General features: G+C 34.2%; 1 non-coding gene across 1 annotated transcript; it reads left to right on the top strand.

Moving 5' to 3' along the window:
- The first annotated feature begins 5,775 nt into the window (after window positions 1-5,775).
- On the top strand, window positions 5,776-5,882 carry LOC126032936 (U6 spliceosomal RNA). Its single transcript, XR_007504095.1, has one exon. It is a non-coding gene; the product is annotated as a U6 spliceosomal RNA (small nuclear RNA).
- The last annotated feature ends 8,107 nt before the right edge of the window (window positions 5,883-13,989 follow it).

Below are 13,989 nucleotides of genomic sequence, written 5' to 3'. Positions count from 1 at the left end.
TCCAGCACATCATGTAATTTTGTATAACAATTTAATAAAGGGAATATGATATAAATTGTGTTTTTTTTGTTTTATTTCCCCCCTTAAATTGTGCTTTTTATGAAATCACTGTCATCCAGTGGAATACGAGAACAGTTCTAGCAACAATATTTTGATTTCATCAAACAGACATATGAGAGGATGACTGTGAAAGACATGATGAAGAAGCAGGAAGTTCAGAAAATACCTATAATGAAACTGTGTGTCCAAATCTAATGAATTTTAAGAGGAGTAAGACACAGTAGTCTAGAGCATCTTTGGTATATTCATGGTGGTAAATTGCAATAAATTTGTACATCAAAACCATAAATGTGAACACTATTGCTATTGTGAAACCCAAAGTCAGGATCTGGAGTCATAGTACAGTGGGTAGGGCACTTTCTTTGCATGCAGCTTTTCTGGGTTTAGTACCTGGCACCTCACGAAATCCCCAGAGTCCTCCAGGAGTAAACCTTGAGCACAAGTGATGTAGCCCATCAACAAAACAAACAATATCAAATCAGGAAAAATAAAGAAAATACAGCAAAACAAAACATTAAAGTAATATGGTTTCTTAGGAATCTTACAGTTTAGTGAAAGAAACCACTGCTTGCTAGTGGATTACTGTTTTGAAAGAAGAGGATGATTTAACTTGTTTGAAAAGGGATTGAGGGGAAAGTCAAAACAGAAATTAATCAGAATTTATAAATTCTTCTGAGAAGTAAAGACCTTTGTCCCAAATCCTGAGTAAGACCAGTTATTTTCTAAATTCTTGTCAAATTCTAGTTTTTTTGTTTTTGTTTTATTTTGCTTTGTTTGGGGGCCACACCCGGTGATCCTCAGGAGTTACCCTGGCTATGCACTCAGAAATAGCTCCTGGCTTGGGGGACCATATAGGATGCTGGGATTTGAACCACTGTCCATCCTGGATTGGCTGCTTGCAAGGTAAACACTCCACTGCTGTGCTATCGCTCTGGCCCCAAATTTAAGCTTCTTTGTTGTTGTTGTTGTTGTTTTAAGGAATTCTCCAATAATCAAGGAAGCAGCGGGCATTTCCACAAGAAATGTGAAGTAGAGGGGTCCGGGGTTTCACATTTTATTCTAGATTTATTCCAGTCATAACAGGATAGAAATATGGACACATGAGCTAATAAGGGAGAAACTTTTAGGTCCACTGATGTGATTAAATGATGAAACGAGATGAGTGGAAGCTTTTAATATCTTTGAGGACATGGATTATTCTAGTCTTTCATATTTCTCACTTTTGAGAGCAAGTAGAACATAACTGGGTCAAAAATTACTATCAGAATAAAGACCAGGTCTCTACAAAATTTTGTCTAGAAAATTGAGGACATACATATTTTAGTGCTCATAATTTTAAGACTAAACTATTGTTTTAGTAAAGTTTTCCTTTTAATATATTCTGCATATGCTGGAGTGGGAGGGCATATACAATGTTTCCTAGATCTTACTCTTTTCTGCCGATTGGCTCAGGAATCACTTTTGGCAGATTCAAAGGGTGCCTGAGAAATGAATTTGGGTCATCTATGTGCAAAGCAAGTGCTTTCTGACTGTACTATCACCTGACATTTGTCTATAATTTTTACTGAGAGGGTAAACATGCTGGGACATTGTGTAACTCATTAATTCAAAATTTCATTTCTTTAGTATCTACTAAATGTCAAATGCTTTAGGTATTAAGCTGCATCAGTGGATAAATGGCTTTAACATGTGACCTCATGTAGTTTATATTCTAAAAGAAATAATTTTTCATACTAGGGAATTAACACTTATCCAAAAATTTACATTATCCTGAGGACTTTTTTTTCTACTTTTAACCAATGCCACTGATTCCAAGTATAAAAATTAATGGTTCAGAAAACCTCTGTATATGATAGGATTAATGAATTTCTCTTGACCCCTTGACATAATTTACATATTTTAAGGATTATGATGATCAAAATGTATAGTTAAGATTCTTTGGTGTAAAAATTTTGATTTATAATTTTTGCTATGGTTTATGAATGTGTACATTACATTTGGGCATCTGTTCTTTTTCATAAAATCTTCTATGCTTCAAAGCATTTTTCTGTGATGGAATCAGTTTCCATGCAATGTGTTTTGGTAACTGAGAGTTAACACGTGAACATAATGTACAAAAACACTATTCTTGCCTCTTTGCTAATATTACTAAATCCAAGGAAAGTGTATCTTATCATAACATATAGTTGACACTTGGATAAATTTATTCTTCCCTGTCAGCTATTGCTATTTTAAATAATCTAAAATTATATATTAGGAAGCCAAAACTATATAGCTTCTACAAAAATGCTATCAATGTATATTTTCAAAAAACAAATTATTAGAGATGTTGCTGTCGCTGAAAATTTTAAAGTGTGCAAATTTGGGTGAGTTTAATTAGCAATTATAGGCAATGCTCTAATTATAAAATAAGTGATAGCAAACAGACTTTTTCCTTTTTAAATGTGAATTTAAGGGGCCGGCGAGGTGGCCCTAGAGGTAAGGTGTCTGCCTTGCAAGCGCTAGCCAAGGAAGGACCACGGTTCGATCCCCCGGCTTCCCATATGGTCCCCCCAAGCCAGGAGCAATTTCTGAGCGCTTAGCCAGGAGTAACCCCTAAGCATCAAAAGGGTGTGGCCCGAAAAAACAAACAAACAAAAAAGTGAATTTAAAATTTAAAGACTTTTTCTTTATGTTTTGTTATTGTTACTCTAATTTAAGCTACAAGAAAAAAATACATGTACCACAGCAGTATTTCTGAGGTCTTTTCTTTTCTCTTCTTGAGTTTATTAAAAGAAGTCAAAAATTCTTTGCAAGTATAATTATTTAATGTTGTTGTTGTAGCAAGCATAGTTATTCTTCTAAGATGTGAGAAGAATAATAAAATACTCTTCAAATGTGATATATAATGACTTGCTGTATGTAGGAAGAACAAGAACTTTTAGCTTGCTATCACAAAACCGTTTTTAAATACTGCAATGTATAAACTGAATTTAATCAATGCTTCTAGTTTATTACCTTTAACAATATAGGAATGTTTGCTTGCTCAATAAATTATGTCTCTGCATTCTAAAATAATCACTTAAAATAGTACATTTTGAGTTAGTGATTAGTTTTTTTTTTCTTTACTACATAAATAATATAGTCCTACTCCATGGAGCCTCTACTTTTTAACTAAAAATTACACTTTAAAACAACCATACCAGTGCTTCTGGTCATTCTATAAATGGCAACGAGATAGAATATGCATTTGCAAATTATAGTGCAAAGACTCTATACACATGGATTCTATTCAGAATGATAAGGGCTTTAATCCTACACAGCTAGTTACCTAACACTTGCTTATCCTTTATCAACAAGCTGAAAATCAACAATAAATAGGTTGAATTTAGAGAATTTGATAGGATCATGCTAACAAAATGTTTAGCTAACATCTCGATTTTTTTTTTTTTTTTGCTTTTGGGTCACACCCGGCAGCGCTAGGGGGTTACTCCTGGCTCTACACTCAGGAATTCTCCTGGCAGGCTTTGGGGACCATATAGAATGCTGGGAGCCACCCTCCTCCTGTATGCAAGGCAAATGCCCTACTTCATGCTATCTCTTCAGCAAATCTCAAATATTTTAAGTAATTTTATATAAGTTAATGTTAGTTATTAATTAGTTCAATTATAATAGTAATAAAGGCATTCTTTAAGTTATGTAAAACAATGAATTATTTTTTATCAAATTAAGTCACTATACTGCTACAGTGAAAAGTTATTTGCATTTCTGAGTATTTGTAAACCTTATGGAAAAATATTTCTACTTACCGTATTTTCCGGCGTATAAGACGACTTTTGAAACAAAAAAAAGTCAACTGAAAATCGGGGGTCGTCTTATACTCGGAGTATATCCCGAAAAATGTTTCAATATGCCTGCTAAACGAAAATTGTCTGAATATTGCCACAAAAAGAAATTTCCAACTCGCTCCTGCACCAATCACTGCCAGGCTGCTCGGACCTCCTCTCTAACTCAGCCAATCCAAGCAGGCTTTTGATGCATGCAAATTAGACAATGTTCTGGACCCGAATCTACACTGTCAAAAGCCTGCTCAGATTGGCCAGAGTCAGAGAGGAAGTCTCTGACAGCATAACCTTTGAACCTTTGCTTGTTGTGATTGGCTCACTGTGGCACATTCAGTTGCAGCACAGGAACATTCTGTCTGACACAGTGAATATAGGCCTAAACCTATGTTTTAACTGCAAAATTAGGGGGTCATCTTATACGCCCAGTCATTTTATATGCCGGCAAATATGGTAAATCTCAGAAGCTAGGTTTAGATAAGCAATTTCAGCTCAATAAACTATCCTATGAAATTATTCCATTTCTCTCTCCTTTTTTTCTTTTCCCTACTTCTTTCTTAAATTATCATATACGAAAGAGGACAGAAGAATGATTACAATCATATTAGAAATAGCTAAATAAATTATGAATTTAATTATGTTGAGGTGGGCTAGATACTTATAGAGTGAAGCTGCAATTTACTTTTGTACATGCAACCTTATTGGGTGTGGTAAAATTGTTTGGACCAGCCACAGTGATATTCTTTAATTTTTTTATTTAAAATGTGCCTCCTTATAAAAGTTATAGAATTCATTAGCTAATAAATTTAACACTCAGCAAAAATGTTTTAAGCATAGTATAAAATTATATTTTGAATAAATTATTGTGTTTTTGCTATTTGTTTTGCCCTTTAGACCACACCTGGTAGTGGTCAGGATTTATTCCTGACTCTGTACTCAGTAATTACTCCTGGAAGAATCAGGGAATCATTTGGGTTGCCTTTGTGTCTTTGCTGCTCTTCAAATAAACATAGACTTTGAGATCAGTATGTTTATTTGGAAATAGCTTCAGGATAGAAAAGTGAAGAAATGAGGGAAAATGAGCCAGAGGGGGGAAAAAAAGAAGCTGCAAAAGAATATGTTAATAAGACAATCACGCTTGGACCATTGAGCTTAATTTCGCTTATTCAATTGAGGGATTCTAGAACGCCCATAGAAGAATTGTACCAAGTCTTAAATTAGAATGGAGTGTTTATTTACAGGCGCATACACCTCATTGGTTCAACACTACTGGTAAAATTATGCCCAGTAAACTTTTTGCCATCTTATCACCAGTATATAAATCTCCTTTTTGTTGAAGAATGTCTGAGACAGAGAGCAAAGTACACAAAATGGGAAAGCTGAGTGTCAAAGTACATGAGACTGATATTCATGTGGTGGTGATGGCTTTATCCAGTGGTGTTTCTACAGCCCTGCAGAGTACTTAAGTCAGAAAAGTGGAAAGAAGAATTAATGTAGACAAAATGCTCTAGGAGTCTTCATGAAAGTAAGCAGTGAAAAAAAAAATGGCTGGAATTTATCTAGCATCCTCTGGGAAAATCTATACGGCACAATCATGTTTATTCTCTTATCTATTTTTCCACTCTCCACACGCATATCTCTTCCTCCCCACTCCTTCTTTCACCTTTCCTTTACAAATTTATTTTTTTGTTTTTGTTTCGTTTTTGGTCCACACCAGCAACAGAAATTACTTCTGGCAGCTGGGGGTATTATTTGGGATAATGGGGATTGAACTTGTGTGGGCTGCAAGCAAAGCAAAAGCCCTGTCCACTGTGCTGTTGCTCCACCTCCCCTTAATTTTGATTTTAACCTAATTCATTTTTAGCATAAGATAAGGTTTAAAAAATCAACTCAGGTGCTCGCTTCGGCAGCACATATACTAAAATTGGAACGATACAGAGAAGATTAGCATGGCCCCTGCGCAAGGATGACACGCAAATTCGTGAAGCCTTCCATATTTAAAAAAAAAAAATCAACTCAGTTGGTTTGGAAGATTTAGCCTGAGTTCCTGGAAAGTCAGATTTCTTCCTTTAAATGACCTCCTGCTTCTCCTCTCCTCTAGGATGAGCAAAAGCAATCACCTGCTTCCAGCGAATTCACATGGAGTTGCCTATCAAATATTGGTTGGCAGGGAAACCAGTCCAAAGCAGAATAGAAAGATAAGCCTAAATATTAAAGATTTGTTTGGTGGTATGATTTATTTTTCAACTCTGAAATTCTTTGATTTACGAAAATATGAGTCTCTGTTTTATTTCAGATATGCCAAGTGAATTCTAAAGTCATGTCCCACTACTAAGTTTATGCATTTCAATGCTTTTTGCCAGTACTTTTCTTTTTATGCCTTTTAATAAAATCATAAAAGAGCAATTGTAAATAACCTCTGGAAACAGCATGCTTTGGTGAGAGTGAGATGGTAGATAGGACAAGAATCTAGTGGCACGTAGATATGCATCTCACCTCTGCAGTAATATTTTTTCCATCAGACTTTTGACACTGCGGACTTACTTAAAAAGAGCATTTTTATATTTTATTTTGTAAGTTGAGAAACTCTCATATTGCCTTTGAAGATGAAAAGTGCTTTTCAAGAACCAGCAGTGCCTTTCTCAACATAACTTAACGCATATTCAAACCATACACTACCTGGTAACACAAACATATTTTTTTTAGTGCTATCGGCTTTCTGACACAAGAAGCTCAGTGGCAAGAATTCCCACCGATTTCTTCCACTGATTAGAAAAATTTCACTATCACTGAAATTAAGTGTATAGTATAGGGACACCATTGTAAATTAAAATGTTTATTATACTATCAGTAAAGTCAGAGTAATTTCTTCAGAGTCCCCAAAAAGAAATTTTACTGAAGATTGAACACCTTATGAAACAACTTTGTATTCAGAAATTATGTAAGAATTTATAAGCTAACTAAACCTGGGCAAGCACTTATACATTTTGAGTTTGGGTGACCTTAAAAGTAATCGGTATATAAAAATTATCTGTATAGATTCCTAGAACATATTTTGGTTGGAAGGGAGCTCAGAGGTTATGTACTTGAGTCTCTTTTTACCTTAATTTACAAAAGCAAAAGGAAACTGTGGGTCTATAGATGAATACATTGATCAATTCTACATGCTTATTGGAAATGGAATAAGGTATATACTTTTTTTCCTCTTTAGGGATGGTGCTAACATACACACAACTGAACATGTCGGTCAATTGATTTAAGGAGATTATTGTCAAATAGATAATTTTGAAATATTCACTTTTTAATATTTCTGTATCAAGATACAATTGTAACTGTTAATAATACAATTTGTTAGCAATACAAATAGATGTTATAAATATTGTTTCTCATTTGAGAGTATATGTTTAACATCTTTATAATTTTTGAAATGAATGTATTTAAATGTCATGGTCTACAGGTTGTTCATAAAAAGGCACTTTTTACAGTTAGAAAGTTATTGATTATTGAATTTTAGTCATACAATGTATGATATCCTTCACTAGTGCACATTTCCTGCCACCAATGTCCCCAGTTTCCCTTTCACATTTCCCCTACCTACTCCCTTGCCTGCCTCTGTGGCTAATATTTTTCTTTTCTCTCTTTTTATTTTGTTCCCCTTTAGAAACTGTGCTTTGCAATATTGTTCCTGAAGGGCATCTTGCATATGACTTTATCCCTATTCAATACACAGTTCTTGTCCAGAGTGATCATTTCCAATAATCATTGTCATAGTGGTCTCTACTCTGCCCTAGTTGCACTCGGATGCTATTTGTGGCAAGCTTCCTACCATGAACCAGTCATGGTGATTTTAGTTCATTTATAGATGATTGGCAGAGAAATTTTTTGCCATCTTTTTGTAGATGTTTGGTGTGCTTTTGTGATTTGTCTTGCCTTTAAGTAGCCCTTTTAGTTCTTCTTTGAAAATTGGTTTTGAGTCTTTATAATTCTTGAGTTACTGTTTATTCATGAAACTTCCTTTAAACTTGAGTGAGAGTCTAGCTGAGTGAAGTATTCTTGGTGAAGTGTTCAGTTAGTTGAGTTAGTTCTCTATATCCCACTAGTGTCTTCAGCTTGAAGGGCCACTAGTGATAAATCTATTGTAAATCTTAAGGGTGGTCTTTTGTATATATTTTCTTTTTTATTGCTTCTTTCTGTACTCTATACTCTATTTTTTATCTATTGTTTTCATCATTGTGACTGGGGTGTACATTGGGGTGTTTTATTTGAATATCTGGTATCATTCTGGCTTCTAGGATGTGAGTGCCTGCACGCTATAGCTCTAAAAACTTAGAAATGATGTCTTTGACTTGCTTTTTCCTAGGAGCTTCCTTCCTGGCTCTTTAGATTCCTATGTTGTTTCTACTAAATTTGTCCCAAAGTTCTATTTTCATCTATTTATTTATTTTTAAGACTCTTCCATGTTCTGCTGTTGTATGGAGGAGTTATGCAGCGTATCTTCTAGGTCACTAGTATATGCAACTGTTACTCTGCTGTTGAGGCATTGTAGTGAGTTTTTTATTTCATCTACCAAGGTTATTCTATCATTTTTGTTTTATGTTTTCTAATTTTTATTTCTTTCTTTCTTTTTTTTTTTTTGGTTTTTGGAGCCACACCCGGTGACTCTCAGGGGTTACTCCTGGCTATGAGCTCAGAAGTTGCTCCAGGCTTGGGGGACCATATGGGACGCCGGGGGATCGAACCGCTGTCCATCCTAGGCTAGCGCAGGCAAGGCAGACACCTTACCTCTAGCGCCACCACCCGGCCCCTAATTTTTATTTCTAATTTACAATTTCTATTTCACATCCTCTTGAATATTATTGTATATTTGTTCCTTGGTTTCATTGACTTTATTGATCCTCAACATTTCCTCTTTAAAGGGCTATCCAAATGAATAATATTATCTGAGTCTTTAGAAATCATATATTCCAGCATTAAGCATGGTGGGGTACTGAGTTTTTTTTCCCATTGTGATCTTTGCAGTGTGTTGGTGTTTCTTTATGTGTTGCTGTGAGGCTCATTGACTAGAAGAAATGTCCATCTTTGGAGTGCACTATATATGGTGCAAATGGATCTTCTGAATGAAGAAGACCTTATTGTCAGGCTTTCTATCTGTCTTCAATTTTTGGGACTGTGTGATTGAGTGAAGCCCAGTTGAATTGGCTGTAATAACCCTTTTCTTGTCCTGATGTTTTTATTTCTTTTGGGGTTCACTGACCTGTGGTGAAAAATGGCTCTTCTGAGTCAAAGAGGAACTCACTGCCATTCTGTCTGTCTGTCTGTCTCCATTCCTTGGGACTGAGTGGCTTGCTGGTTAAATTATTTTAATTGATTATTTAAAAACAGACAGTTAATTCTTGACGTATTTTATCTTTACCTGCATATATTCAGTAAATTTTGTCTTTTATTATGAAATAGCAAACTAGATATAGAAAGAAAGTTAAAGATACGGACACAGACTCATGATTGGTTTTTTTCCTGGAGGTAGTCTTGTTTAATTAACCTTAAATAATATTGCTGATAAAACATAATGAGACACAATTTATATTTATTTTAGAAAGCTTCATAACATGTAACCATTGGAAGCAGAAAGAACATTTAAATGTTTAAATGCTTAATAGAGATAAAGTTGACCTGGCTTCTAGATGATATTTGGAGATTGTATTTTTGGGTCTTAAAAAATCCCTCCACTAGACTTAATTTTTACATTATCCCTTAGTTGTTATGTGACCTTGAGTAAGGTTCTTTACTTATCTGATATTTACTTATAAATTGAGAGGACAAATTTTAATATTACATTTCCAAATTTAAAAGTACTATAATTGGGGCCGAAGCAGTGGCACAAGTGATAAGGTGTCTGTCTGCCTTGCATGCACTAGCTTAGGACAGAATGCGGTTCAATTCTCCATTGTCCCCCAAGCCAGTAGCGATTTCTGAGTGCATAGCTCAGTGCATAGCCTGAGCATCACCAGGTGTGGCCCAAAAACTAAAAAAAAAAAAAAAAAGTACTATAATTATGGATTTCTTATTTTTGAACCATCACTACAAAGGTTGCATAACCTAATTTATCTTTTGGGGGTAAGGGGTTGAGAGGATAGATTCTTTATTTTCTAGAATTTTGGCTTGAATTTCTTGATAATTAGTTACTAGAATCAGAAAACTATTTAGACCACTCACATTTCTGTTATTTTATAATCTGAATGCCACTTCATAATGATATCTCCAGAGAAATATAGAATTTATTGGCACCTTTGAGTTGAAAAGAGATGGCATCTTACGTCATGCAATGTACCAGAGACACTATTTGGGGTGTGTGTGTGTGTGTGTGTGTGTGTGTGTATTAAGAGGACCTTTGACTAGGATTTGGAAGTGTGCTTTTTATATATCTGTACCTATATACTTACATCCAAAAATATTTTATGCACAGATGTCATATTTTATATGTTTTATATTTTCTATAACATTAATATTTATATAGAATACATTTATATATCCATATATTATAGAGATATCCATACTTATATATAATTGTTTTATTATTAATATGGTATAGGCATGTGTGTCTATATGTTGTCTTAATATTAAATATTTGATTATATGTCTAATAATACATTAAATATGAGTTTTTCTTCTCCAAAATATAGATTCCCATAGAATTATTATCTATATCTTTAATATTATATCTATATATGATTAAGTGTCTATCTAGCAATATACCTACCTTCCTATCTATAGTCTAGAACTAGAAAAATATAGTTAGATCGGTAGGAATAGCTATCTTTATAAAGTGTCATATAGAGACAAGTGGACAGAAATCTTCAGTTCCTTCATGATGTGACAACAAGCCAGTCCTGGCCATTTCTTCTGCCAGTCTCTTAATTTTGAAGAAATTCTTGCCTTACTTCACTAACCACATTATAAAAAGTTATGAAGAAGTCAGAGGATGTGTGCCAGAAGTTCTAGGTAATATTGGTTGAAGTCAGAAAGAAATTCTGAAGTTTTCAGAAATCCTGAGTAAGAGAATTGCAATGGCCAAAATGAAGAAATGACTAATAAAATGAATACATTTATATATTATGTTGTATAGGATTGCATTATAACACTATGTGAACTTCAGATGTATATCATTAAAACCAAAATGTATGCTGCACTGTTCACTACTGTAAGTCTAATTTTATCTTTAATGTAGTTGACTATTCTGTAATTATGGTTTACTTACTAAAATACAATATCCATGCTCGTTTGTCCTTTCACTCAAATATCTCTTGTTGGTAGTGTTGTTTATATTTCAGACCATGATTAAAAACCACTTTTACCTGACAGGTCTCTGATTTTGAGAAAAATGCCTCACCTTTCTTAGTTTCCTTTTTACTGCCTGCTTGACTGTTTTGTTTTCATTCTGCCCTACTTTCTTAAGTAACTAGCTTTGCAAGAAAATCTATAATGAAAATGATCCAGAAATTTGGATTAATTTTTTCAGCCAACATGAATATATGTGATCTGTAGTTACTTAAAATCACAGAAACTTGTTTGCACAAATTAATAATAGTTTTAACAAATAGATTTTATTATCCATTGCTAAAAATATTCCAGTCAGGTTTTAGTTAAAAGGAAAGATATGATAGAGACCCATCCCCATGGCAACAGTACTTGAGTAGTTTATGCTACAGCCATGGTTTATAACAACTTTTGAAGATATTGGGGGTTCGTGTTTCACAGCTGCCTCCCTAGATAGAGAAGAAAAAAAAAATAAAAGGATATAAAACTGAATATCGACTTTTAAATTATCATCTGAGTGAGCCTTACCTTCATTATTTCAGAACTGAACTTAATGATGTGTGGGATGATGAAACAGAAATTCTTTAGAACAGCAAATTACCATATATGAGCTGCCAGACCTTGCAGATTAGTTTTTATCTGATTAGGGTACTGTATCCAAAGGCTCATAGAAATAATAAAAAAAATTGTAGTATTTTAGAATTCATCTTGAGTTAAAAACAAGGGTTTTGAATCTATTACACAAATTTAAAGGCTACTAAAATTAAATTAGATTTTAGAAGGCACAGTTGTATACAAGACAGGTTTGACTAGGAACCTGCAGTGCTGCATTGCTCAGTTTCCCAACAGTAGATTCTCCATAATAAAGACCTTCCTTAGCAGTATTGAGCAGTGCTTTTACAGCACCAATGACTACCAAGAGAACTGAAGCAAAGCAAAGGAACTCACAGAGTGCAGCAAGACTCTTAGCTAGTGAATCTTGAAGCAAAACAGGCTTAGGACTCAAAAAATGCAAATAAATTATTTTAATGGTAAAATAGCACCAAAGCAAACTTGAATCTGGCCTCAACCTTAGTGGGGTCTCTCCAGGCTATATTCAGTTGTGCTAGGCAGGCTTTGTGGTGCTAGGGACTGAGTCCAGAGCCATGTTCTTACCATACAAATGTTCCAGCCCTTTGACTTACCTCTATGGCTCTCCAGTCTCCATTTTTAAACGTATTTTAAAAAAAAAGTATGCAATTTGATGTATTCCTTATTCTATGTTTTGATTTTGAAGGGAAATATGGTTGATTTTGGAAAATTTCAAGATATGTGAACTTTATATGAGAAAACAAATAATTAATTCACTATCATCCAATAAAAGTGGTATCCAGTGATTTTTGACACTTTTAATGGCCTATAATAAGACTTAAAAGGAAAAGGCACTTCTTTTGGTTTTTAGATGAGGATATTCCAGCAAAGTACCAAGGGCACCCAAACTCACAGACTGCTTATCTAGGACATTTCCACCCAATTCACCTCATGTTCAATTATTTATTTATTATTTATTATTTATTTTGGTTTTGGGGCCACACCTGGTGATGCTCAGGGGTAACTCCTGGTTATGCACTCAGAAATCGCTCCTGACTTTGAGAAATCATTTGGGATGCTAGGGATTAAACCTAGGTCTTTCCTGGTCAGCTGCATGCAAGACAAATGCTCTTCCACTGAGTTATCTCTTCTGCCCTGATTTTATATAAAATTATTCTAGAAAAAGAGCTCAATATTTTTATCCTGAAGATTTCTTAGAGAACCACAATTAAAAAATATATTCTGAATTTCAGATGAAGTCTGAACTGTTCTAATTGTGATTACATGAATATTTTCTATAATTTGTAGAGTCCTTATACAAATGCTAATTAATACTAAAACTGAGTTTAAAATATGTTGTTCTTATAAAAATATATTAGTTTCTTTTCCCTTGCCACATATTTTTATTTTTATTGTGAACAAAGTGAATAATATGTCTATCACTGTAATATTTAAGGTATATAGTGACAATGGATCAGGGGCATTCCCACCATCAGTGTGGTCCTCCCTACACCCCTGTTCACAGCATGCATCCCATATCTCCCTCCTTTGTCCCCCAAACTTCTAGTGTAACTGGTCCCCTCTGTGAATAGCTTGTTGTAGATTGGGTATCAATTCTATTGTTGTTGATTTTAGATTTTGTGTTTAAGTCTGATCATTTTTTCATTTCTACTCAGTGTTCAAATGATTGATAGCATCCTTCCACCCCCCCCCCCTCAATTCATGAGGCAGAACAAGATGATTCAAGTTATGTGGTTCTGTTGGAAAAAACAGAATGCAGCACTTAGTAGATAGAAAAAAGGCCAATAGTTACAGTAAAAAGTCTTTAATTATAATTATTTATTTCAGAGCCCAGTTCTTTTTTCATTCGTTCAAATTAATGGATATTTTAATTTCTGGAGACTCTGATACTTTTTATGTGAAATATTTAAATAAACTCATTTTACATACTGCACATCATTTGAGAATTACTCATTTGAAATGGATTTTTTTTAGGTTATTTGTGAAATGACTTATTACAATTTATATGAGAGTTAAAGTAAGATGGCTTATGTATATCAATTTGCTATTATTGTTTTAACAAACCCTGGCATAAAAAAAAAAAGCAATAGATTCTCACATTTCTAGAAGTCACAAATCTAAAGTATGCTTTATTAGCTTCATTGGCTCAAAGTACTCACTGTGCAGAATCAGGCCTCCTTTGAAGACATTGGGGGAGAATCTA

Source organism: Suncus etruscus, chromosome 16 (genome assembly GCF_024139225.1).
Source record: "Suncus etruscus isolate mSunEtr1 chromosome 16, mSunEtr1.pri.cur, whole genome shotgun sequence".
Taxonomy (NCBI): Eukaryota; Metazoa; Chordata; class Mammalia; order Eulipotyphla; family Soricidae; genus Suncus; species Suncus etruscus.
This window is presented reverse-complemented; position numbering and strand designations above follow the sequence as displayed.